The 27226-nt window shown below is 38.6% G+C and overlaps 1 protein-coding gene across 1 annotated transcript in view; it reads right to left on the bottom strand.

The window, feature by feature from the left end:
* FGD4 (FYVE, RhoGEF and PH domain containing 4) overlaps positions 1–16336 on the bottom strand; it is a 95594-nt gene extending 79258 nt beyond the window's left edge. Inside the window, exon 1 of the mRNA XM_006902181.1 lies at positions 16188–16336. The gene's annotated coding sequence lies outside the window, so the exon portion shown is untranslated. The remainder of the gene's footprint in view (positions 1–16187) is intronic.
* Positions 16337–27226: the final 10890 nt, after the last annotated feature.

Below are 27226 nucleotides of genomic sequence, written 5' to 3'. Positions count from 1 at the left end.
CTTCACTTCACTTATTTTGGACATGTTGCTAGGAGGTGCTATTCTTTGGAGAGGTACATGATGGTGGGATGGATGGAGGGGGAGGGAAGGAAAGATGGAAGGAAGGAAGGAAGGAAGGAAGGAAGGAAGGGAGGAAGGGAGGAAGGGAGGAAGGGAGGGAGGGAGAGAGGGAGGGAAAGAGAGGAAGACCCTCAACCAGGTGGATTGACACATTGACAGATGCAATGGGCTCTTGTGTGTCAGGAAATGTGAGGATGGTGCAAGATAGAACAAGGTTCAGATCTTTTGTTCATAGGGTCACTATGAGTCGGCTCAACTTGACACCTAACAACAAGTTTACTTGATGCTTAATTGATAAAAACATTTTAGAATAATAAGATAGTAGTGATAGGTTCACTATTCTTGTGGCTTATAAAAAAATTAACAAACTTTACACTTTTATGCATCAGAGAGTTGGACAATGACTAGGGAGGATAGAAAGAGAATTGATGCCTTTGAGCTGTGGTGCTAGAGAAGAGTATTGAATGTACCATGGACTGCCAAGAAAACAAACAGATCCATCCTAGAGAGGGTTAAACCAGGCTGCTCCTTGGAGGCAAGGATTCTGGGGCTTCGTCTGACATACTTTGGACATGTTGTAAGGAGAGACATGTCTTTGGAGAGGGACATCATGCTGGGCAGAGTGGAGGGACAGCGCAGGAGGGGAAGACCCTCTATGAGGTGGATTGATTCAGTGACTGGGGTAATCAGGATGGGTGTGTCAGAGGCAATGAGATTGGCACAGGATAGAGCAGGGTTTAGGGCTGTTGTACATAGGGTCGCTATGAGTCGCAAATGACTTGACGGCACATAACAACAACAACAACAACACTCTCAAAGGGTGAATTTCATAGCATGTGAATACAACTATCATTTTAATGACTAAGGACAATGAAGGAAAAATTGATGCCTTTGAGTTGGCATGCTGGAGAAGGGTATTGAACATACCATGGAGTGACAAGAGAACAAATAGGTCTGTATTGTAAAGAGTGAAAACAAGTTTTTCCTGGGAGGCAAGGATTTTGCAGCTCTGCTCACATACTTTGAGCATGTGGCCAGGAAGGACCAGTCCTTGGAGAAGGACATCATACTTGGAAGCAGGAAGGGACATTGCAAGAGATGAAGACCCTGGATGAGATGGATTGACACAGTAACTGAAATAATGGGGAGAGGTGTGTCAGAGTTAGTGAAAATGGCTCAGGACAGGGCACAGTTCAGAGCTATTGTGCATAGTCTTTATGAGTTGCAGGTGACTCAATGGCACATAACAATAACAACAGCAACTACAAAGCTATTATTTTAAAAAGAAAACAGTAAATGGAAAAATTACTCCATTATTTTGTAAAATAGTAAAGAAAGAATTTTTTTCAAAGAGAAAAGTGAACTAGGGGGCGGGGGCAGGTAGGAAGGAAAATGTGCAGCAGTGTATGACTGGAAATCCAAGTTCTCTATAAACTTTCATTAAAAATCTCAATTATTATAAAAAAATTTAAAATCTAGTACTACTAATTTCAATATTACTAGAACAGAGAGGTCCGGTGGTGCAGTCTGTAGTGAGTTGTGCTGCTCACCCAGAGGTTGCAAGTTGCCAACAGTTTGAATTCACCAGTGGTTCTGCAGGAAAGAGATAGGTAGGTACATTCCATTATTGGTACAGCCTTGGAAACCCAATGGAGGATTGTTATAACTTGGAATCAATTGATTGCAGTGAGCTGAGTTTTTGAACTCTTAATTTGTATGTAAAGAAGGAAGTGAATGTGTTCTTATTAAACAACCTGCCCATCTATTTACTCTCTGGATAGTTCCTGCTTATATGCCCAAGTGTAAGTTAACACCCTTGGTCCCAGTAGTCAGGAAATAAGGAGACACATTACACTAGGAAAATCTACAGTGAGGTACCTTTCTAAATTATTGATGAATTGTGATGTCAGTTTGAAGACTAAAATGTGTCTGATCCAGGCCATAGTCTTTCTGATTACTTGCTGTGCTTCTGAAAGCTGGACCATGATTATGGATGACAGAAAAAGAATTGACGCCATTGAGCTGTGGTGTTGGAGAAGACCAAGAGAACAAACAGATATGTCTTGGAGAGGGTGCGGCTGGAGGGCTCTTTGGAGGCAAGAATTATGAGGCTTCACCTCACACACTTTGGGCATGTTGCTAGGAGGGGCTATTCCTTGGAGAAGGACGTGATGCTGGGAAGGGTGGAGGGTCAGTGAAGGAGAGGAGGACTCTCAATCAGGTGGACTGACACGGTGACTGCTGCAATTGGCTCTTGTGTGTCAAGTGTGAAGATAGAGCAGGGTTCAGATCTTTTGTGCACAGGTCACTAGAAGTCGTACTAGACGCGACGGCAGCACCTAACAAGTAAATGGGAGCTCTGGTGGCCTAGTTTTATGCAGATGAACTGCCAACCTACAAAGCAGAAGTACTAGAAGAATAAGGAACACATTTTATTTGTTCATAAGTCTATTTACAATGACTACATGTAGAGATTTTAAAATAAAAGTAGCTGAGTCTTATTTGTTGAATATAAATTTATTAATTAATGTATCACCAAGGAGCTCAGATTATGAAGGGAACTCTGTTAAGTGATGATGATAAAGATAGGTTTTGGCTACACAACTTTTGTAAAAACACAGGAATAGCTGAGAGAGATAATTCCATATATGGGAGATGATCCCAATGAGCAGTAAATCAGTTAAACACACTTCAATAGGTGTTGTTGTTAAGTGCCATTTAGCATAACTCATATGCAAATAGATATGGTAAAAAAAATGTCAAGATGGTACACAAATGACTAAGGTTTCAGCTGTTATCATTATGTGCTGTTAAGTTGGAATCCACTCCTAGCTGACCCTCCAGAAGGTTTTAAATCACATGAGAGGCTATAAATCACATGGGAGGAGATTTCCTATCTTTCTCCTATAGGAACTGTCTGCCGTTGGGTTAGCAGCACAACTTACTGCTACTACGTCAACTGGGCTCCCTGAAGTTTAAGGAAACGCCAAGAATATTTATCAAAATTCAAAGGAAAATTTATCTTGTGCTAAAAATGGGATTACAATATAAAATTTCTATCTCATGTTCCAATTTAAAAACAACTCTATCCAGACACAATAGCAGCAGCAAGAATTCTGGAAACAATTTCTTTTCATGGCCACCTTTCGTAGCTCCTGGGAAACAAAACACACTCCATTCCTCCTTCCTACTGATAAGACCACTTCTATCCCTTAATGTTCTTCAGAAGTTTTATTACAAAGAATTATCTACTCACATTTCCCTGTGGTAAATGTCAGCTGGGGCACCACTTTCCACTAGTGATTCTAATAAGTATCCCTCCCTTTCTCCCTCCCTGCCTCCCCATTTTGATGTTTTGATTTTTTTAACAATGAGATTCACCTATCTAAATGTTCTCTGGGCAGCTCTTCTTGAATATCTTCTTAGTACTTATTAGTGGAGCGCTCTGGTGGTGCAGCAGGTAAGGAGCTGTGCTGCTAACCCAACCCACAAGCAGTTCCACAGAAGCTTAGGTAACATCCTGAAAGTTTACACAGCCCCTGTACACCTGTTGGAGAGTGACCTATAAATTGGTTCCAACTTGACAGCAATGCATTTTTCATTGGTTTTTATCATGATCTCAGGTCACTGTATCTAAAAGTGAACTTCTTATTTCTTGCCTCTGCAAATAGGTTCCTCTTGTCCTATTTCCATTAATGGTAGAACCATTGTTCATTCATCTGTGATTTATTCATTCCATAAGGGAATATCAATTGTAAGATACGTACGTACCAGGCAGTATCCTAAGATCTGTGACTATACCTCGCTCTTGTGGATGCACAATCCAAAGGAAAAACTCTTCCCTCCACCATCTCCCCTTCATACAACAATCATTTTACAAAACTGTACAAGAGATTGTCTGTCAAATTCAGCCCCTTATTCTCCTTTCAGGGAGGGAGCTCTGGTGGGTTAGTGGTAAGGAATTGTGCTGTCAACTCAAAGGCACACAGTTCAAATCTGCTTGCTGCTTCACAAAAGAAAAATGGACAATCACTCCCCTGCAATTTACTGCTTTTGGAGACCTGCTGGCGGGTCAGCTAGAGTTGGTTCCAACTTGACAGTATATAACAGCAGCATTCTCTCACACCGTTACTATTCTGTGGTCCTATCATTTGTCACATTTCTTTGACTCCCAAATTGAAATTCAAGTATCTATATTCAAAAGAACCCACAAATATGAAAGATTTATAGTAGTGGATGTCTATTGACATATGTATAAAATCAATCTTTACTAGCAGTTTTCTGATTATCAAAGCAGTCATTAATAAATTTTACTAAGGGAAGGCAAATGCGATTCTGTTAAGTGTCAAAAAGAATTTGAAAGAGTCTAGGCTTAGTGAGGAAATAAATTACTAGTGTCTGCCCTAGACGCAGAATGGGAGACTATTAACCACTCTAAGTCTGTAACTTTAAATTTACTATAATTTAAAAGCATCCATCAAACCTCTTATATATGATCCACAACTAAGAGCATTTATTAATATAATCATCAATCAAAAATTATCAGTAAAAAGGTAACCACCATTTACATATATGCTTTATCCAAATTGTTGAAAGTCTATGCTAAAGCTGAAAATGGAAAAAAACCCTATAGTTAAAGAAATCAGTATCATATTAAAATGGGCAAAAGATGTAAATGTTTCCAGTTATTTCACCCCATTTATATTCAGTCTACATTACAGGGGGGAAGGAGGACATTGTTGGCAATATCCTAAAACTAGTTTTAAGAATTTAAGCATTAAAGGCTAAGATGGTGTCAGAGACTAATGTCTCTGGGAAGTGCCCTGGTAGTATACAACATATACATGCACTAACATACCAGTTTGCTAATGGAAAGGTTGGTGGTTCAAATACACCAGCCATTCAGAAGGAGAAAAATTGATAGTCTTCTCTTGTAATGATTTATCACCTTGGAAATGAGATAGAGGGTCACAGTGAGTAGATGGTTGAGACAGCAGTGGGTTTGGGTAGGTTAAGTAACTTTAAGGTTCAAATGTACCCAACAGCACTACGGGGTGAGGGATGGGGTTGAGTGTAGAGTCTGGTGATCTGCTTCCATACAGATTACAGTCATGAAAACCCTATGAAGCAGTTCTACTCTGTAATATGTGGAGTCACTGTAACAACTAAACTAACAGTAATGAATTTGTCCAAAGGGTAACGAGTGGCACTGCCGACCTAGAGGCATGTAGTTCAGATCCGCCACATGCTCTTCAGGAGAAAGATGGGCAATCTCTTCTCATGTGATTTTCGGCCTCTGAAAACCCACTGGATAGTCAGCTATGAGTCAGTTCCAACTTGGAAAGCAGTGAGTGATTTATCTGTTTGATTATGAGAAGGGAAAAATTCAAAGCTACAATTTTCATTTTCTAATATTTCAATTTATTACTTAAATTGTTTTTCTTTCTTTAAATATTGTACCAGCTCTGGAATTCAAGAATTTGATATTAACAATGTAGATACTAACACATGTTGGGTAGGAGTATAACGAGTTAAAACCACTGTAGGGAATGTTATCTTTCAAAATACAAATAAATTCTTTTTTCTTTTTCTTTTTTTTTTTTTAACAAATAAATTCTTAAGAGGTACTGGTGCAAAACCAAGAGAGACATCCTGGCAGTGGCAGTGTGCTGGTTAAACACTCAGTTGCTAAACAGAAGGAAAAACTGTGGTAATCTTCTCTCAAGACTGTTGTTGCTAGGTGCCACTAAGGTGAGTATGACCCATTGTGACCCCATGAGCAACACATCTGAGACCTGTCCTATCCTGTGCCATCGTCATGATTCTTTACACACTAAAGCCTATTACAGCAGTCACTGCGTCAATCTGCCTGGTGGAGGGTCTTCCTCTCCTTCACCAACCCTTTGCCTTTCCAAGCATGATGCCTCCCCTAACAACATGCCCTAAGAATGTGAGACAAAACTTACTTTATCATCTTTGCCTCCCAAGAGCACTCTGGCTGTACTCTCTCCAAGACATATTTGTTTGTTGTTTTGGCAAACCATGGGATGAGCAGTGCTCCTCTCCAACACCACAACTCAAAGGCATCAATTCTTCTTTTGTCATGCTTATTCATTGTCCAGCTCCCAGATGCACAGCAAACGATAGGAAAGACCATGACCTTTATCAGATGCAATGTAGTCCTCAGACTGACATCATTACTCCTCAGTAATCTGCAGAGGTCCCTGATTGCAGAATTTCCTGTGCAGTAACATTTTCTGATTTTCCAACTACTGGTACCAATGGTATTGATTGTGGATCCAAGTAAGATAAGAGTTGTTTTCAGTTTTTCTTAATATCCATTTGGGCTTTTCTTTCTTATTTTTTTCTTTAAAATTTATTATTAATTTCAGTAAAAATTTACAGAGACTTTGGATTTCCATTCATTCATTGTTGCACTTTTCTCCCCTCCCAACCCTCCCCCCAGTACACTACTACCCTTTTGGAAAAGTAAAACACAAATTCTTTTATTGTTTTACAAACCCTCCCCCAGGTGCACTCCACCATGCAGCTTTCACTCTAGACTCCTATCATGACAATAATACCAAATCACATATCCCTTTTAAACAGTTTTCTCCCTCATCTGTTTCAATGCAATATACATTATTGAACCCATCTTTCTCAGTCTCTCCCCAACCCCAAGGTCAGTCCTGTTTACAACAGTGGCACCATGCAGTATTTGTCCTTTTGTGACTGAGATACTTCCCTCAGTATAATGTCCTCCAGAGTCACCCATTTTTGAATAATATTGCATGAGTTCCTTGTTTTTCAATGCAGCATACTATTCCATTGTGTGAATATACCACAACTTCTCTATCCAGTTGTTTGCTGATGGGCACTTAGGTTGTTTCCAACTCCTTGCTATTGTGAACAAAGCCGCAATAAACATGGGTGTGAATATATCTGCTTGGATGTCAGTTCTTTCCTGTATTTTTAATGACTCTTTTCTTTCTTCAAGTATATTGCCCTTGATGCTATCCTATAACTCCTCTGATAATTTTTTCATAAACCCATCAAATACATTCTTGAGATGGTTTCTAAATTCATACAGATTATACTAAAGGGAATATACTGTCTCTAGGAAACTTATTTTAATTTTCTTTAACTTGAACTTGTATATTGAGCAACTGATGATCTGTCTCAAAATTTCTGACCTTGTTATAATTAATACCTCTTCTCAAAAATGTAGTCATTTGATTCCTGTGTACCCCATCTAGAGATGTTCTTATAAAGCTGTTTATTTTGTTAAAAATATGTCTTTTCAGTGAGTAAAAAACTGATTATGAAAAAGAATTGGTTTGTTTTCTTAGTGTTGAAATGCCGAAGGCTTTATTCTTTGATCTTCAACAAGTGCTTCAGAAGGCTTTATTCTTTGATCTTCAACAAGTGCTTCAAGCCTCCTCACTTTCAGCAAGCAAGGCAGTATCATCTGCATAACACAGGTTACTGATGGGTCTTCTTTGAGCGTGATGCCCATAAAGACTATAGTTTTGGAAACCCTATGGGACAGTCAGTCAGCCTCTGTTCTACAGGGTTGCTATGGATCAAAACAGAGTTGATGACTGAGTTTTAGAGAAATGTTAGATCTATAAGGTGTTTTCTCACACTTTTTCATGAGTTCAACAAGTATTAATTAAATACCTATTACCTTAGAGGTATTGGAGTCTATCAATGACCCAAAGAAAAGATAACTAAAGAAAAAAACATCCACTACTGTGGAGTAGATTCTAACGTATCGGGCCGCTCCAGCAGGTTCGCAAGTTAATCTTTACAGTCGGCCTATCCTTATCCCATGAAGCAGCTGGTAGATTTGAACCACGAACTTTCAATTAGCATTACTTAGTACATGACAAGGATCCTTATATTAAAATACGTTAAGTACATCTTAAATCAGAGAATGGGACGTGCTAGACGGGTTAAAATGTGTTTAACAAGCCCCAGAGTGTGAGAGTGCTGGGCGTCTTTAAGATATTATGGTTTGAGCAACAATGGTGTTCTCTGAGGAAGATTGTTCCACTAGGGAGAAGAGAAGCTAGATGTCCTGGTTGGATAAAAATTCTACAAAGAACAGGAGTCTCATTTGAGACACTACAATTTAGATGCAATTTGACTATAACAAACTCAGTGGATTTCATTACAGCCAATTCTGCAGATAGTCAGTAAATAAAAGAAACTAATTTAATTACTCAGAAACTTCCAAATTATTCCAAAAATAATTTAAAGACTAACTGGTCACTTGTTTGGGGGCATTATAAATATATTTTAATTAGTCTTATTTTTATTACTATATAAAAGTGAAAGCTATTATTAGGTTAAGTTCCATCAAACCAACTCCAAGTCCTAACTAGCGTGTGAACAAAAGATGGAACTCTTGCCCTATTCTGGGCTATTCTAACAATCTCCAGAGTCCTGGAGCCCATTGTTCCAGCCACTGTGTCAGTCTATCTCATTGTGGGTCTTTGTCTTTATCAATGATTTTTAAATTTTAACTTACTTTATAATTATTTTTTATTCTTCTTTGGCCTGCCTTAGCCATTTTCCAACTTTCACATGTACATGAAACAACTGAAAATACCATGGCATGGGTCACGTGCACTTTAATTTTTAACAAATATCCTTGCTCTTTAGCACTTCAGTGAGGCCCTTTAAACAACAGGTTTGCACAATACAAAACTTCTTTTAATTTCACAGCTGTTGTCACGGGTGTTGACTATGAATTCAGGTAAAACTGTATTGCTCTTTTCCCCATCATCAGGATGTAGTCTCCTTGTTCAATTGTGAGGATTTTTAAATTCTCTTGATATTGAGGTGTAAACAGCACTGGAAGGTGTAGTCTATTATTTTTTAGTAAATGCTTCAAGTCTTCTTCACATTGTGCAAGTAAAATTGTGCTGTCTGCATTAACATAGGCTGTCTTCCTCCAATCCTGATGACGTATACTTTTTTCAAATAGTCTAATTTCTCAAATGATTTGCTCAGCATGTTGTTGTTGTTATGTGCCATCAAATTGCCTGTGACTCATAGTGACCCTATATACAACACCTCTGAAGCTTGCCCTGTCCTGAGCTAGTCTCACTGACTCCAACACACCTACCCTCATTGTCCAAGTTACAGTATCAGTCTATCTCATCCTGGGTTTTCCTCCTCTGTGCTGTCCCTCCACCCTTCCAAGCATGATGTCCTTCTCCAAGGACTAATCTCTCCTGGACACGTGCCCAAAGTACGTGAGATGGAGCTTCAAAATCCTAGCCTCCAAATAGAAACTTTGTTCCACCCTCTCCAAGACAGACCTATTTGTTTTCTTGGAAGTCCATAGTATGTTTAAGACTCTTCTCCAGCACACAACTCAAAAGCATTAATAATTCTTCTGTCATTCTTAGTCACTGTCCCACTCTCTGAGGCATAGCCAGTAACTGTGAAGACCATGGCCTGGACTAGGTGCACCTTAGCCTCTCTGGCGACATTGTTGCTTCTCAGTAGTCTAGAGAGGCCCTGACAGCAGATTTTCCCAGTGCAATTTGTCTTTTGATTTCCTGACTGCTGGTGTCAAGAGCTTTGAATTCTCAGCATACAGTTTGATGACGTATGCATAAAAGTATACAATCTGACTCACACTTTTCTCGATTTTAAAAAATGCACTGTTCCCTAGTTTTTCATTAACACAATTATATGTTCTTGGATTCACATTCTTTTCAACATTAGCCATATTTGTTACAATCAACAAAACATAAATCACTATCACTCTGGTATTCTTTTGTTCAGCCAGGATCTATCTGAAATTAACAATGATATCTCTTGTTCCATGAATGGCTTTTTCTGAATCCAGCTTGAATTTTTGGTACTTTCCAGTCAGTGTGCCATTCTGGTTATGTTTTTCTAAAAAATAATCTTCACTAAGATTTTACTTGCGTATGGTAGTAATAACATTTTTCAATAATTTCCACATTCTATTGAATTTTTTTTTTTTTTAGTAATGGGGACAAATATGGATCTCTCCCAGTTTGCCATCCAACAGTCACCCAAATTTCTTGGAATATGCTAGTGAGCACACAACCAGGGTTGCACCTCTTTGTTGAAATGCCTTTCGTGGTTCTGGCAATTCCTTGTAGTTGTGTACTGGAACCAAAGAAATCATAGCTGACCTTCCAGGGCATTTTCACAAGCTGTATATGACATGGGATGATACTGTCCACTTTCTCCCACGAAGCTGCTGGTGGATAACAACCATATGCCTTTGGATTGGCAGTGTAACTCCTTACCGGTAAGTCACCAGGGCTTCCTTGTCAATTCCTGGAGATTGATTGATTTACTTATTTATTTACTTATATACTTACCAATTCCTTCAGTAAAGTTTAGACTACTTCCTGAAATATGTTACGTCACCTGATCCCTTTTGGTACTGTGACTCTGTGTACTCCATTTTTTGGGATACTTTCTGCATCAGTAGTGTGTCCATAGAATCTTGCAATACTACAACTTGAAGCCTGAATTTGTTCTTCAGTTCCTTCAGTGTGGGAAATGTCAAATATGTTCTTCCCTTTTAGTACTCCAACTCCTTGCACACTTCAATCCTTTGTTCTGTCTTCTTGAGCTGCCCTTTGAAATCGTCTGTTTTGCTCACTTCATCATTGATCTCCTTTGCTTTGGTTTTATGTTGAAAAGCAAGTTTCAGAGTCTCTTCTGACATTCATTTTGGTCTGTCTTTCTTTCTTGTCTTTTTAATTATCTTTTGCTTTCTTCATCTTTAATGTCATTTATAACTCCTCTGGTTTTCAGTCGTTAGTGTTAAATATATCAAATCTGTTCTTGATACGGTTTTTATTTCTACGTGGGATAAACTCAAGGTTGTATTTTGCCTCTCCTGAATTTATATTAATTTGAATTTGTATGAATAACTGATGGTCTATTTCACAGTTGGCCCATGGACTTATTTTGATTGATGATTTTAAGCCTCTCCACGGTCTCTTTTCACTGATGTAGACAATATGATTTCTGTGAATCCCATTAGGTGAAGTCCATATGTGTAGTCTCCTTTACTGTTGTTGTTTTGGTTTGTGTTGTGTGTGTTTAAAAGGTATTGCAATTAACAGATCATTGTATGACTTTTTATCCTCCAGCCTCATTTCTGTCATGAAGCCTGTATTTTCTACCTACCAGTCCTTCTTTGTTTTCAACATTAGCAGTCAATCACCAGTCATTTTTAATGCACCTTGACTACAGTTCTGATGCATTTCTGACTACAGTAAGTCAGCAAAGATCCTCAGTTTCTTCATCTTTGGCTTTAACGGCTGGTGTAGTTATTTGATGGTTGTATTGATGGATCTTTCTTATATGTGTATGGATATTATTTTGGACCACTTTGTACAAAAGGACTGATCTTCAAATGCTCTTTTTGATGATGAATGTGACACCATTCCTCTTCAATTTGTCAATCTCACCATTGTAGGTCATATGACTGTCTGATTCCAAATGGCCAATCTCAGTTCACTAATGCCTGTTGTTGTTATATTCCATCAAGGTGGAACTGACTCATAGCTACAGTAGATTTCCAGAGGCTGTAAATCTCTTTAGCCTATGGAACAACTGATGGATTTGACCTATGTGTTTTTGGATTGGCAATGCAACTCCTTACCACTAAACAGCCAGACCCCCCTTCATTAATGCCTAGGATGCTGATTTTTATGCATTTAATTTTTTCACAACTTCCAGTTTTTTTATAGCCATACTCTTGCACTTCATGTTCTATTATTTGTTTTCATTGGATGAAAATGTTACCTAAATCATGTCATTAAGATAGACTCTACTTTGTAGTGGCAGCCCTTCACCAGTTGCATTTTGAGTGCCTTGCAACCTGAGGGGCTCATCTTTTGGCACTATATCAACAGTGTTTTGCTGCCACCCATAGGGTTTTCAGGGGCCTGCTTGCTATTTGAAAAGAGGATGCCCAGTCTTGTGTCTTCATCAGTCTTAGTCTAAAAGTTCTGCTGACCTATCTACCATGAGTGACCCTGTTGGTATTTTAAATACTACTGGCATAGCTTCCAGTATCACAGCAACATACAAACCACCACAGTATGACAAACTAACAGATGGTTATACATGAAAGCATAAGTCAATTCTGAACCACAGTTACCCACTAAAGACAAACAATTCTGCCTCATAGGGTTTCTAAGCCTAGAAATCCTTATGGAAAGAGACTCTCACAACTTTCTCTCAGAGTGACTGATGGGCTCAAACCAATCTTTTGGTAGCATTGAAGTATTTTTAACCACTGTGCCATCAGGGTTCTTTGGGAAGATATTAATTAAAAACCCCTCAAGCTCAATCTTATTGCCAGTAAGGAGGAAGTTAATCACCGCTAACCTTCCAGGGGTTTTTCAGAGGCTGTAAACCACATGAGAGGAGATTGCCTAGCTTTCTTCCTTAGAGCAGCTGGTGAATTCAAAACACCTGCCTTCAGATTGGCAGTGCAACTCTTTAACCTCTAGGCCACCAGAACAGTATTGGGTATGGTGGTTGGTATGTACCATCAAGAGGAGTGACTCCTAGCTGACCCTCTGAGGGTTTTCGGAGGCAGTAAATCACATAGGAAGAGACTTCCCATCCTTCTCTCTTAGATCAGCTGACAGATCTGAACCATGTTCCTTTGGGTTGACGGCCCAACTCCTTACGGACAAGCCACCAACATTCCCTTGAATATGTATTGTTGTTGCGTGGCATAGTCGGAACCAATTGGTTATGTGACCCACCATCAGGTTTTCACATGGGAAGAGATTGTTCATTCTTCTCTCATGGAACAGTTGGTGGATTCAAACCTCATGCTTTTACGATTGCAGTGCAGCTTCTTACCATTAGGTTACCAGAGCCCTCTTGGTATTAGTATTAGTGTTTAGGAATTTATCACATTTTATACTTTTAAAAAATTAATCATTACACATTGACTGCTTGGGAAGCAAATGATATAGATGTGGGTACTTCAAATTTACATTAAATTACCTAAACAATAATATGGCCTTCCAAGTTCATGAAAAATTTTAACACAATAATGTTTAATGTTTGAGAAAGGAATATATATATGTATTTTCAACATATGGAGAGTGCTGCAGATCAAAGTTCCTAAGACAAAAAAAGAACTATTAACTGTAATTGCTAAGGAAGCTATTTTAAGTTATGGCTAGCATGGCAGGAAATAGGCCAATATGAAATGTGGTGAACAAAAAGAAAGACATGTTGTAAGTTACTCAGTAATTTATTTGTTTGTTCTGACTGGTAGGATTGGAATGAAATGAATAAGCCATTGTTTTGCAAAGCCTGAGGGTGTTTTCTAAAGCTAAGGAAAAATAAACCCTAACTACTGAACAAAACCATTTCAGTATCCACTATCCAACACAGACACAAATATAAGTTTATCTAATCTCTAATTAAATGTTAGCTCTTTCCCCCTTTAAAACCAAAAAGAATTCTTCTGAAATATTTAGTTAATATTTGCTGATAATGTTGTTGCTGTGTACTGTAGAGTCAGAACCAACCCACCCATAGCTGACCCTCCAATGGGTTTATAGAGTCAGTTAATCACACAGGAGGAGATTGCCCATCCTTCTCCCAAGGAGCAGCTGGTGGCCTCTAATCGCGTGTCTTTGGGATTGCAGCACAGCTTCTTGCCACTGGGCCGAATGTGTGTGTGTGAGCGTGTGTATGACACTGTTTCAGACAAATAAGTAGATCATTACAACAAATAAAATATTTAATTCGGCCTTGCATTTTATAATTACCAATTTGTAGCTATGTTCTTATGAGCACTCTGTATGAGGAAAAGTTTAATGATATGTTCAATTTTAGGATCTAGATCAGGGTTTCTTATTACTGACATTTCAGGCAGGATAATTCTGTGGTGTTGTGAGTTGTCATAGAAATTATAGGATGTGGCACAAATTTACATAATAAATATTACTGAAGGCCTACCATGTGCTGAGGCTGTTGTAGTCCAAGAAGGAGCAGTATAATACATAGTAGAGTAGATTTTAGTGAATAAGGAGAAAATAAAAAGTAGGGATAGAAGAAAATGAAATATCAGAATTGACAATGGGGTTAATTTTAGAGGGGCCAGATAACACTAAAATAATGAGTCATGGAAGTTTGAAAAATGCGTTTCAAATACTCTGTGTGTTTTATTTAGTAATATGAAGGTGCCTGGTACTATTCCAAAGTTATATGTACCTGATCCAAATTTAAGATAGAAATTACATATTCTTTTAAATATATATTTATCAATGCATTGACTTGAAATGCCTGAAAACAGTAAGAATGAGATCAAATGTCATCTCCCTTCGGAATGGGATTAGCTAGCAGAGGGAAGTCAGGAAGGCCACCTTTGTGATTGATTACAATACAGTGATCCTGATGAATGATGAAGTAATGCAATGCATTTTTAAATAAAGGCTTTTTTAAAAATTAAATAGGCGCTTTCTATCAGAGCAATTACATAAATTTAAACTCAATTCCTTTCCTATATTCTGAGCTCATATTTAATCATCATCAATGCAGATCTAGTGAACAGTATGGAATTTTATATTTTGCAAATAAAATAGCTTAAGTAACCTTCAAAAAATCCCTACACTTATAGCCACATGAATGTTGTGGGAAAAGAAAAGGCCATTAACTTATGGCTGGGAAACTCACTTAAAGTAAAAATTATATGACTTTTTTTGATAAGTCATGCCCTGTGATACTGCCACTGTCATCAGTACCCACCCAAAGTACCCCAGAGTGTCACTGTGGTAGGGCCAACTGTGACTGCTCCATGCAGTGTCAGAGGAGGAGGTAAGTATTTATGGAGCAAACTGTCTCATCCTTCTCCTGTGAAGTGGCTGGTGGATTTGAAGCTCTGACCTTTCCATTAGAAGTCCAAAGTTTAATCCACTGAATTACTAGGATATTTTCACCACTATTCAATAAAAGCTGAAATGAACTAGTGTTAAAATGGCACATTTTCTCCAGCAGAGCATCTGTTGGATTTGAACTGCACACCTTTGGAATTGCAGTGCAGTTTCTTGCTACTAGGACACCATAGCTCCCTTAGAATGACAAATTTTAAGATAATAGTTTATATCATGCTTTGCTTTGTTTTTATTAGGATTTGAATCACTGCTACTAGTAGTCGTGAAACCCACTAAAACTAATGAACTATGAACTAAAGGAAATGGGAAATTAAAATGAATATTGCTAGTAGTGACAATATAAAAATACACAAAGAAAAATCTCATAATTAAAAAGACTCCATTTTAAATGTTTTGCAGGCCATATAGAAATCTTTAATATGCAAAGACATTTGAAGGAAAATACCCAGTTGTTACAACGCATTCTCCAGGGCACTTCTTTGTAAAACCAGACAAAAATAAATAAAAAATAAACGCAATAATTTTTCCAAAAATGCCCTATATTGTTTTTAGTATTCATTAAAAATAAGAAAATCATTAGGAAGAAACAACATTAAGCTCTCATGTAGTTTTAGCTTCTGTATTGCATCTCAAAAGGCTTTGTCTGTTAAAAAAAAATACCCTCAAATGTAAAACCAGGTCACTGGAAATTTATTTCTTTGTAAAATAAAACCGTCACTGAGCAACATTTGAGCTTGCCACTATCTTCTCTCCCTGCCTACAAACTGAGGAACCAATTCCTCTCTTTTTATAGCTTAAAACTACCTTTAATCTTTGTAAATGATTTAAGGAGGTCTTTCATCTACCAAGACACAGTGATTCCTGATAATAGTTCCAAATATCACTCACTTGTTACCATTATAGCGTGCACAGGACACGAAGAGAATATGAAGAGACCATTATGTCCCTGTTGGGGGACAAGTAAACCTTTTCCACAACATGGAAAAACCATACAGACAATGCACAAAGCGTTTCGGGAGCAGAGCAAACAACTAGCTCTGCCTGAGAAAGTTCACAGATTAACTTTTCTCTGAAAAATAAACTCACCCAATTTCTCTCTATTTTACCTTAAACATTTTGTTGTGCTCATAATATTCAGTAGCCTTCACAGTGGGCGGCACTCAGCAGATGATAAACCCACAAAACACATACCTTGTGGCTTTGGACTTGCAGCTGAGTGTTTTGCTGGCGTTTTTCCATTTATTCCCTGAGCCTCTTCATCAGATACATTCTGATCAACCAGTGTGGTTGTGCTGCTTGTCAAGCAAGGTGGAACTAAAGTGATCTTTGGACAGATACTGCTGCCTGTAAGAATTCCAAAAGAAAGGTCAAGTAAACACAGAGAAGTAGCACAATTTTATCTCACCTATTCTGACCTCATAAAGCCAAAACTATTTCAGTTACAATCAACACACAAACGTCCCCCCCCCCCATATAGATTTGCCTTGACAAGCTGTCCCAGGAAATATTTCATCCCGTGGACTTTAGAAACCACATAAAACCATAATGCATGATGACAGAAGACTGCTATCTGCACCCTGCTGTCCCTGCAGGGCTACAGAACGCAGCCACTATGAAGTAGGTGAAGGAGAGGACGCGAGGACCGCAACACTAATCCATTAAAAGTGTTCCTTCTGGCTTCTGGTCAACTAGCAACTCAAAGAATAAAGCAAGCAACAGGATGACAGCTGTCCTGAAGACCCCAGAAAACATGGACAAATACATCCATGCCACATATCATACCTTTCTCACCCACCCACTCACTCACTCAGTCTCACGTCAACTTTCATGATAGATGCTAATATAATTGTGACACATGTTTCCTGAAAAAAGAATGTTAAGATTCTTCTAGTAATAATGTCACATTTACTGAAAACTCAAAAATTAATTTGAGACCAGTATTAAATAGATTCATTTTTGGCTCAGCTTCTGATTAAGAAATTATATGTTGCATTTCAAAAGATTTTTTAAAAAATAATAAATCCTGTATCAATATTTTCTCTTTATACACTTAACTAAAGTTCTCTCTTTTATGATTGGGTGACATCAACAATAGATTGTAATCTGCTTAGGAGAAAGAACCATTTATATAAGGAAATTTTACTCTGATTTATTTTATGTTTATTAAATTGTATCCTTCCCACAACATGTCTTGAATTCCTGGCCCTTATATTTGTTGATGCAGTAATCCTGTTAGGAAATACAGTTTTCCTTTTTTAATACATTTAAGGGGTTATTCCTGAAAAAGAAAAAGAAAAAGCTGCTCTGCAGGTCCAGTCGATAACCAATAGGCTACGCCATCTCCACTGGTTCTGCTCATTAGGATTTGCAGCCTTGGAAACCCAATGGAGGGTCATGGCCAAGAACCTTTGGATTTTGAGTCCCCAGATTTGTGAGAAAATAAGTTTCTGTTCTTTAAAGCCATCTACTTGTGATATTTTTGTTAGCATGCCCCTGGGAAACTAAGCCCATATCCCATCTAGGAAACTACCACTTGGTTAAAGAGTTTCATTTTTATAGAATCTATTTCTTTCACTATTATTAATTTCAATGAACATTTACAGAGATTGTGGGTTTCCATTCATTCATTTTTGCACTTTTCTCCCTGTCCACCCCTTCCCCTGCCCAGTTTGCTCTTCTCTTTGAAAAGTAAAAGAAAAATTACTTCATTGTTATATATATTTTTTTAAATAAAAGGCCTTAATTATTTTAACACGTTGCCTCACACTTTATAAATTGACGACTGTGCTTAGAAACACATTTGCCGTCATTTGTGTCAATGTGTTAAAACATAAGAGACGCTAATAAAAACCCAAGCAACTTTTAAGAACTAAAAAAGAGACACCCTTTTAATGAAAACGAATTCTTAAAGAACGAACGGCCTGTGGTAAGGAGCTGCACTCCTAGCCCTCCCATGGTCCGAATCTGCCTGCTGCTCCAGTGGACAAAGATGCACAATCCCCCATGTGTGCTTTACTGTCTTCAAAATCCCACTGGAGGGTCAGGTTGGGTTGAATCCAACGAGAAGGCATACACAACAAAAACAATAACTAAGAAATGCATTATAATTTTCTAAACTTTAAGTTTATTTGGCTAAAATAAGATTTTTAAAAAAATACTAATAGTTCCAAGTATTGTCCAAGATGTTAATAGGTAGTCAGTGCTAAAACAAATTAAATGGGTTTTCATCTGACACCATTCTGTTACCATATCATCTACAGCAGAATTCACTATCATTTAACCATGTATGTAAAAAGCCCTAACTGTAGGAGCTCTGGAAAAATACATGCAAAATATTATTCAAATTGAGAACAAAAGAGATATACACTCAAAGCTTTAAACAGGTGTACTTATCTACAGTCTTAGAATAAGTATACAAAGGAAGCAAAGTATACTGTAAAATCCACAGCATATAATCAAACCACTTCTTTTTTGAGGTGGAGGAGTGGAGGATTGTTTTTATTGTTGTTGTTGTTACTGAGTATGGAAATCAACCCACAGCTGTCCCTCTAGTGGGTTTTTAGGGAGCCTGGGTGGCCTATTGGTAAGAAGCTGTGCTGCAATCTCAAAGGTATGAGGTTCTAACCCACCAGGTGCACCACAGGAGAAGGATGGGCAGTCACCTCCCTTGTGATTTACTGCCTCTGAAAACCCAATAGAGGGCCAGCTATGGGCAAAGTCTAACTCGACAGAACAACAGTGTGTTTTCAGAGGCAGTTAGGCACAGGGGAAGATTTCCCACCTTCCTCTCACACAGCAGCTGTTAGATTTGAATTGTGTCACTCTGGAAACTAAGGTGCATCTGATACAGGCCATGGTCTTTGCAATCACTTGATATGCATCAGATAGTTGGACAATGACTAGGAAGGATAGAAGGAGAATTGATGCCTTTGAGCTGTGGTGCTGGAGAAGAGTATTGAATGTACTATGAACTGCTAGGAAAACAGATTCGTCCTAGAGAGGATTAAACCAGGCTGCTCCTTGGAGGCAAGGATTCTGGGGCTTCATCTGACATACTTTGGACATGTTTTAAGGAAGGACAGGTCCTTGGAGAGGGACATCATGCTTGGGAGGTTGGAGGGACAGCACAGGAGGAGAAGGCCCTCTATGAGGTGGATTGATTCAGTGAGTGGGGTAATCGGGATGGGTGTGTCAGAGGCAGTGCGGTTGGCGCAGGATAGAGCAGAATTTAGGGCTGTCATACATAGGGTCGCTATGAGTCGCAAGCGACTCGACGGCACATAACAACAACAACTCCTTATTGCTAAAACACTAAGGAAATTATTCCCCCACAATGACTCTATACATAGCTTAGAATCCTAAATGGCTACCTACTGGGAAGCAGTGAAGAATGGCCATGAGCAGAAATGGTGTCATGCCACAGCCCAACTACAAACCAGAGGAATAGACTGTAATATAACTATAAAGTGAGACCCTTCAAAGATAAGAATGCAACTTTAGTAATCAACTTACACAGCGAGCAACAAGACAAACAAGAGAAGGGAGCAATGAATGGGTTAAAGAAGAAAATAAATTGAGTATTTAAAAAAATTATCACTAGTTATAACTTACAGTATAAAATTAGTTTCATGATTATAGTCTATTTACAAACAAACTACGCCTTGTATCAATTTTCAACTCAATTATTTAATTTCGGAATAGCACACTTTTAGGCTATAATGTGCTTTAGAAGTATATTTACAGATACTCTTTTCCATGAATGTGCTCAAATGCCTGCAGTAAGTGATCAACTTTATAAACATTTTGAAAGCAAGCCAATAAACCAAAAAAAAAAAAAATCCCAAAACCCAAACAACAAAAAAATCATGAGTATATAGTATCTTTGCAAATGGCAGTAAATCCACATCCAGAAAGTTAATTTCAAATATTTGTTTTAAAGCACATCTCCAAAATTCAGCCTCTATAATGAAACAAGGAAAGGTGGTCAAGGACACAAAAAATAATGGCTTCTACATTTTAAAACATTGTCTAGGGGGGAAAAAATGTATCAGAGACTATACACTACCCACGGAGTCTTTAGTATTTATATCTAGCCCTTTATAGAAAGAAAAAAAAAAGTGTTGACCACTGTCCTCAGTCAAGCACATCTCAGCTTTTAAAACGTAAGTGTCTAAAAGAAGTAACCACTCTTTCATGAGATACATCTGCTAGAACCTTGGATATCAGCCCTCAAAAAGTAAAATTCCCTTTCGCTTGTTTATGGCCAATTGGCCTACTCACATTTGGAGGCAGTTCTTATTTGGGTGCCACTTTCCTAACAGGAATCTGGAACCAGAATTGTAACCAGATGGCCTACCCATTCATGAGTTTTTCCACCAACTAAAGCTTTTCATTAACCTGTTAGATTCCAAATTCTTAGGAAGAATGAGTAACAGTGATTTTTAATCATAAAATTATCATTGTCTTGTTGTTGATATTGTTATGTGTAGTTGACTACAGGTAATGGTGACCCTATGCATAAATATCCTGAGCCAATCTTACTATCTCTGGCACACCTACCCCCCACTGCCACAGTCACTGTGTCAATCCATCTCATTTAGGGCCTTCCTCTCCCCCTCACTGACCCTCCACCCGTCCAACTATGTGAGATCAAGTTTCAAAATCCTTGTCTCCAAGGAGCAACATTGGTTCACCTTCTCCAGGACTGACTTGTTTATCTTGGCAGTCACCGGTATGTTATCTTAGGCACATATTTAACTAATTCCAATGTATTCAGTCAGGAATGGGGCGGGAAGTTCCACGTAAATGCTCTTTCATTTACTTGAGGACTTGTAATCTTTCTCGTCATTGGGTCTTTGGGTTAATACTCTTGCAGTATTCTGCTATATGCTAGCGGCAGAGGCTCATCAAACATTCCTCATTAGCACAGCCTCCTCTTTAGCTGCATAAGGCTTCCTGTTCCAACTGGAGGAGCTGCAATTATAGCAATTATAGAGCTATTAACCTTTTCACTTCATTCATCTGTCTTTTTACATTTCAATGGTCATGAATTGTTTTATAATTTTGAGTAACAGATACTCTGACTGGTTAGGGTGACTACTGGCTTCCATTTGCAAAGCTTTTTAGTGGGTTTCTCTCAGAATGACTGTGCTTATTGCTGGTCTACATGCAAAAGGACAGTGAAGACTGACTCAGTGTATCCATGACTCAGTGTCTGGGGTAAGGGGGGGTAGGTGTGCCAGAGACAATGGGGTTGACTTAGGATAGAGCAGAGTTCAGAGCTGTTGTACATAGGGTCACTAGGAGTTGCAAGCAAACTTGATGGCACATAACAACAGCAACAACCATAAAGGAGGAAGTGGAAGCTGCACTGAAGGCAGTGGCAAAAAATAAGGCCCCAGGAATCGATGGGATACCAATTGACCTGTTTCAATTAACAGATGCAGCCTTGAGATGCACCTACCAGTATATTGCAGTAAATTTGGAGGACAGCTGTCTGACCAATGGATTGGAAGAGGTCCATGTTTGTTCCCATTCCCAAGAAAGATGATCCAACTGAATGGTGAAACTATCAAACAATAGCATTAATATCACATGCAAGCAAAATACTGCTGAAGATCATTTCAAAAATGGCTAAAATAGTACATAGATAGAAATCTGACTCTTTGAAAAGGAGTGTGGCACCAGGACTGGAGAGAGACTCACCTATAACCTGCATTATGCATATGACACAAACTTGCTTGTTGAAACCAAGGAGGACTTGAAGTACTTGTTGCAGAAGATCAAGGAATGCAGCCATCAGCAGATATGAATTGCATCTCAATGTCAAAAAAACAAAGATTCTTACCACTGGACCGATAGGCAGCATCATGATGGATGGAGAGGAGACTGAAACTGTCAACAGGTTCATCTTTCTTGGATCCATAAAGAACACCCTTGGTATCAGGAATAAGGAGACATGTTGCACTGGGAAAAACTGCAGTTGGGGACCTCTCTAAATTACTGAGGATCAATGATGTCATTTTGAGGACTAAGGTGCATCTGATTCAGGCCATGGCCTTTCTGATCACTTGCTGGATAATGAATAAGGATGACAGAAAAAGAATCAAAGTTTTTGAGCTGTGGTGTTGGAGAAGAGCACTGAGCATTCTTGCATGGCCAAAAGAACAAACAGATTTGTCTTGGAGAGAGTGCAGTCAGAGTGCCCTTCGGAGGCAAGAATAATGAATGAATACCCCATACTTGGGGCATGTTGCTAGGAGGGGCTACTTCTTGGAGAGGGTCATAATGATAGGAAGGGTGAAAGGTTGGCAAAGGAGAGGAAGATCTTCAACCACGTAGACTGACACAGCGACTGCCACAATGGGGTTTTGTGTGTCAGGAAGTGGGAGGATGGCAGAGGATAGAACAGGGTTCAGATCTTGTGTTCACAGGATCGGTATGAGTCATACTCAATTCAATAGCACCTAACAACAACATTTATTTTTTGACAGAATGTTTTCATTTTAAGGTTGGACCTTCTCTTTTTCTATCCACTCTGAGAGTTCAGTCAGGTCTGACCTGGTCATGGTGTCCATGATCTCAGAAGACAGGCTTTTATAGGTTTTCTATCCTACCTCACTGATCCACACTCTCTCTACCAATGACACCATATTTCTAAGACAAAATACTTTGCTGGCCTTTTGCCTTGGAAAAAGAGAATCACTTAGCTTTAAGAGAGAAGGAATCATTTTCTCAGAGACCCAATATTTTTAGAGGACTTTATATCAAAGAGACCACTGGAAAGTTCAGATAGGACAGAGAATTCCTATATGCCACTTACTGATTCCCTTCATGGTAGCATCGTCTATGGAAACTGAGTCTTTAACACTGACACAGTACTAAACTACAGACTTCTTTCAGATTTCATTACTTTTTGCAGTTATGTCCTTTTCCTATCCCAGAATTCAACTGAGGATTTCATGTTGCAAGTATTCTGTTTACTCTCCAACCTGTGAGACATTGCTGTTTTGTAGAATGGCCCTCAAATTGGGCATCACTGATGGTTTTACATGAACAGATCAACATTTTTTTGGAAAAATACCCCAGACGTAATCTTATTGCATCATATTATTCCATGATGGTAATATACAACGTTTATTTTGACATATAGGAAGGTTGAATAAGGTTTTCCATCATAAAATATACTTTGTCATAAATAAATATACTTTACAATAACTCCCCCCACTCCGCCTTTTCAGGGGGAACATAGAAAACTTTCCCTGTCTGTTCCATATGGGAACTGTATCGAGTTGTGCTGCTAACCTGAGGATTGAACTCCTCTGGTTGTTCAAATTCACCAGTGGTTCTGAGGGAGAAAGATTGACAATCTTTGATTTTTGTATCCTGTAAAACCCAAAGAAGGGTTAGCTATGAGTTAGTTCTGACTAGATGGCAATCATTTAATTAGAAATTTGCCGCACAGATTTGAGATACTGGTCATATCTTAATGTCTGCTAGCTAAAAGTGTCTGATTCAAGAGATAAATGAAACTTTTTTTAAAAAAAATAAAGCCATTGTTGTTATGTGGTGTTGATTCTGAGTCGACTCATCGCTGATCCTCCAGTGAGTTTTCAGAGGCATTTTAATCATTGCATAACAGTCTCCTGTGGAGCAGCTCGTGGAATTGAACCACTTGCATTCGGGGCTGCAACACAAATTCTTATTAGACCACCACAGCTCCCTTACAAGGTTATAAAATTCATGATTTGGTGGGGACCTGAAAAGATAGGGTAATGGTGGGCATAATTCAATGGGGATTAAGTTCATAAAACACAATATGAATGAAGGAAAGTGTTAACCATAATGTATACAAAATTTGTATGTAAACCAATGTTGTTGTTGTTATGTGCCGTCGAGTCACTTGCGACTCATAGCGACCCTATGTACAACAGCACTAAACTCTGCTCTATCCTGTGCCAATCGCACTGTCTCTGACACTCCCATCCCGATTATCCCAGTCACTGAATCAATCCACCTCATAGAGGGCCTTCCCCTCCTATGCTGTCCCTCCAACCTTCCAAGCACGATGTCCTTCTCCAAAAGAAAATTTAAGAAATTATAATTTACAACTCTTTTGCCTAGAGCTAAGCAATCTACAGCCAGAAAATTCCTTTAGGACACTATTTCAAACAATTTCCCAGACTTCTGGAACTAATGAATAAATTCTCTATAAAAAAGAATAAGCCCAGGGAATCTTAGAGCAGAGAATCTCAGACAGCTTAAAAAGTTCCTCTGAAGTGGATCTACTTCTAGAACGCTAATCTCCAGATTTAGTGTGATGTCTGTAAAGATAGATATTATATACATAAATAGTCCACATTACAGAACAGATGCAGCTGTTAAAAACAGGAAGACAAAAGACTGGGAGCATTTCCAAGACAGCACTGTTAAACAAAGTACAACAAATTGGAGGCGGGGGGAGGAAAGAATAGTATCTTGGAAAAAAATACAAGTATATATAAATGCACTGAGAAGGAATGAAGGTAATAATATAAACTATTAACTATAGAAATTAGAGATGGCATAGGGCAAGAAGACAGCTGAAACTGCACAGATAATGAATTCTTTTAAAATGGCAATGCATGTTACAGATTTCTTAATGAAATCTATAAAGTCATCAAGGATGCGCATTGCACAGTTGCTGTGTTTTCTTTTTTAAAGCACATATCTTGCTTAATAGGGGAAAACTTACAAAAATATTTAAAGTTCTTATCTCTACTATCACTTTTTTTGAGTGAGTTTTTTACTTCTTAATGTGGTAAGAAGTGAGGGAGTTCTGGTGGCCTAGTAGGTAAGGGTTGCACTGCCAACACAAAGATAGATGGTTCAAATCCATAAGCTGCTCAGCGGGAGAAGGATGGGCAATCCCCTCCTTTGCAATTCCCTGCCTTTCCAAAACCACTGGAAGGTGAGTTCTAAGTTGTTTCTAACTCAAAAGTATATGACAACAACAATGGTAAGAAATTTTATTTAAGGTACCTTAAAGATGAAATGCCTCTTGGCATCATGCTTGCTTCTCTTCCCCATGATCTCATCAAGCCGCATGCTTTCTGTATTCTGCAAGTCCTGTATTTGTACCTCTACTACAGATTTTTCACCCCAACTCAGATATGTTTATTCAACTGCCATTTCACATCTGTATTACTCTAAGAACTATCTCACACTCAGGATATCCAAATGTGAACTCTTCCTGGTCTCTAAACTCTTATCCAAAAACAACTGACTTCACAGCTTTTGTTTCCATCTCAATTAATGGCAACTTCACATATGCAGTAAAATCCTTAAAACATCATGAAATCTTGCTCTATGTCCTGTTGATAAACAGGACATCCTGTTGGTCCCACCTTCAAAATAATTCCATTATCACCACTATATGTTCTCTGACCTAAGCTATAACCTGATGACAGGAAGACCCTTCATTTGTTGTTGTTACTCCTTCCTTTATCCCCTACTACAGCCTACAGTTTTCAACTACAACCAGAGTGGCCATTTCACAACCAAGAAACTTGGAAGACAGCTACCTTGCCAAAAGTCTAGAAGAGATCTATATTCGTTTTCATACCCAAAAAAAGGTGATCCTACAAATGTCAAAATTGCCATAAAATTCAATTACCACAAATATCACATGCAAGTAAAATCATGCTGAAAATTGTTAAAAAAACAATGTTAAAAAAGCTGAAGAGAGGGGAGGTCTGGTGGCCTAGTGGCAAGAAGCTCCACTGCAATCCCAGAGGTGATGGTTCGAATCCACCAGATGCTCTGCCAGGAAAGGAGGGACAATCTCCTCCTGTACCAGTCAGATCTGATCTGATGGTACACACACACACACACACACACACACACACTAAAAAAAAAAAATTAAATAAAAAAAAAAGCTGAAGAGAGCTCTGGTGGCCTAGCGGTAAGAAGCTGCACAGCAATCCCAAAGGCATGTGGTTCTAATCCACCAGATGCTCCAGTCGGATCCAATTCGGTGGCACACAGCAAATTAAAAAACCCCAAAAAACAAACAAAAAAAAAGCCCCCCAAAAACCCCAAATGACTGAAACAGTACATTGACAGGGAACTGCCAGAAATTCCATCTAAATTCAGAAGAGATCATGGAATGATGGATCTTGGCTGAAAGAAGATAATACCAGAAAGATGTTTATATGGCTAACACTGAAAAGGATAAAATCCCTGAACACATATGTTCATGCAAGACCTATACTTCATGCATCTTACTTATTCATAGACTAAGAATCAATTGTCCAAACTGACCAAACAGGGTTGTTGTTGGTGGTGGTGTGAACAATCAAGCTGACCCTCTAGTGGGTTTTCAGAGGCAGTTAATTGCACAGGAAGAGACTGAACATTCTTTGCCCATGGAGCAGCTGGATGATTTGAACCATAGTTCTTTGGGATTGCAGCACAGCTTCTTACTACGAGGTCTAAATAGAGCATGGTTTTAAATAAAGAAAGGCCTCAGAGTTGTATCCTTTCCTCCATAGCTATTCAATCTGTATGCTAAGCAAATAATTTAAGAAGCCGACTATACAAAAAAGAATGCAGCGTCAGGATTGGAGGGAGACTCACCAAACAACTTGAATTATGCAGATGACATAACCTTGCCTGCTGAAAGTGAAGAGGACTTGAAGCACTTGCTGCAGAAGATCAAAGACTACAGCTTTGAATGTGTATTATTACATTTTCAACATCAAGGAAAAAACCCCCTCTCATCACTGTACCAACAGGCATCAAAATAGATGGAGAAAAGACTGAAATTGTCAGTGATTTCCTTTCACTTGGATACACAATCTACACCCTAGGTCGCAGCATCAAAAAAAACCCAAAAAACAAAAAAGACAGGTTGCACTGGAAAAAAATTTGCTGTCAGAGACCTTTCCAAAGTGTTAAAGAGTAACACTGTGAGTCTAAATCTGACCTAAGCCATGGGACTTTCAATTTTTCCCACACATCCAACTGTTGGGCAATGACTATGTAAGACACAAGAAGAAATAATGCAACCTACAACCCGGAGAAGATAAAATAGATGAATGGGATCTTCTAAGAATCAAATCCCTATGCACATCCAAAAACTTCTCCAACAGGGTAAAAAGGGAAGCCACGGACTGGGAAAAAGTATTTGATAATGACATATCAGATAAGGAACTTATAGCCAGAATTTATTAAATACTTGAGCACCACAA

The sequence above is a fragment of the Elephantulus edwardii genome, unplaced genomic scaffold, assembly GCF_000299155.1.
Source record: "Elephantulus edwardii isolate Elephantulus edwardi_28Jun2011 unplaced genomic scaffold, EleEdw1.0 scaffold00377, whole genome shotgun sequence".
Classification (NCBI taxonomy): Eukaryota; Metazoa; Chordata; class Mammalia; order Macroscelidea; family Macroscelididae; genus Elephantulus; species Elephantulus edwardii.
The sequence above is the reverse complement of the archived record's forward strand: the minus strand, read 5'-3'. Positions and strand labels throughout refer to the sequence as shown.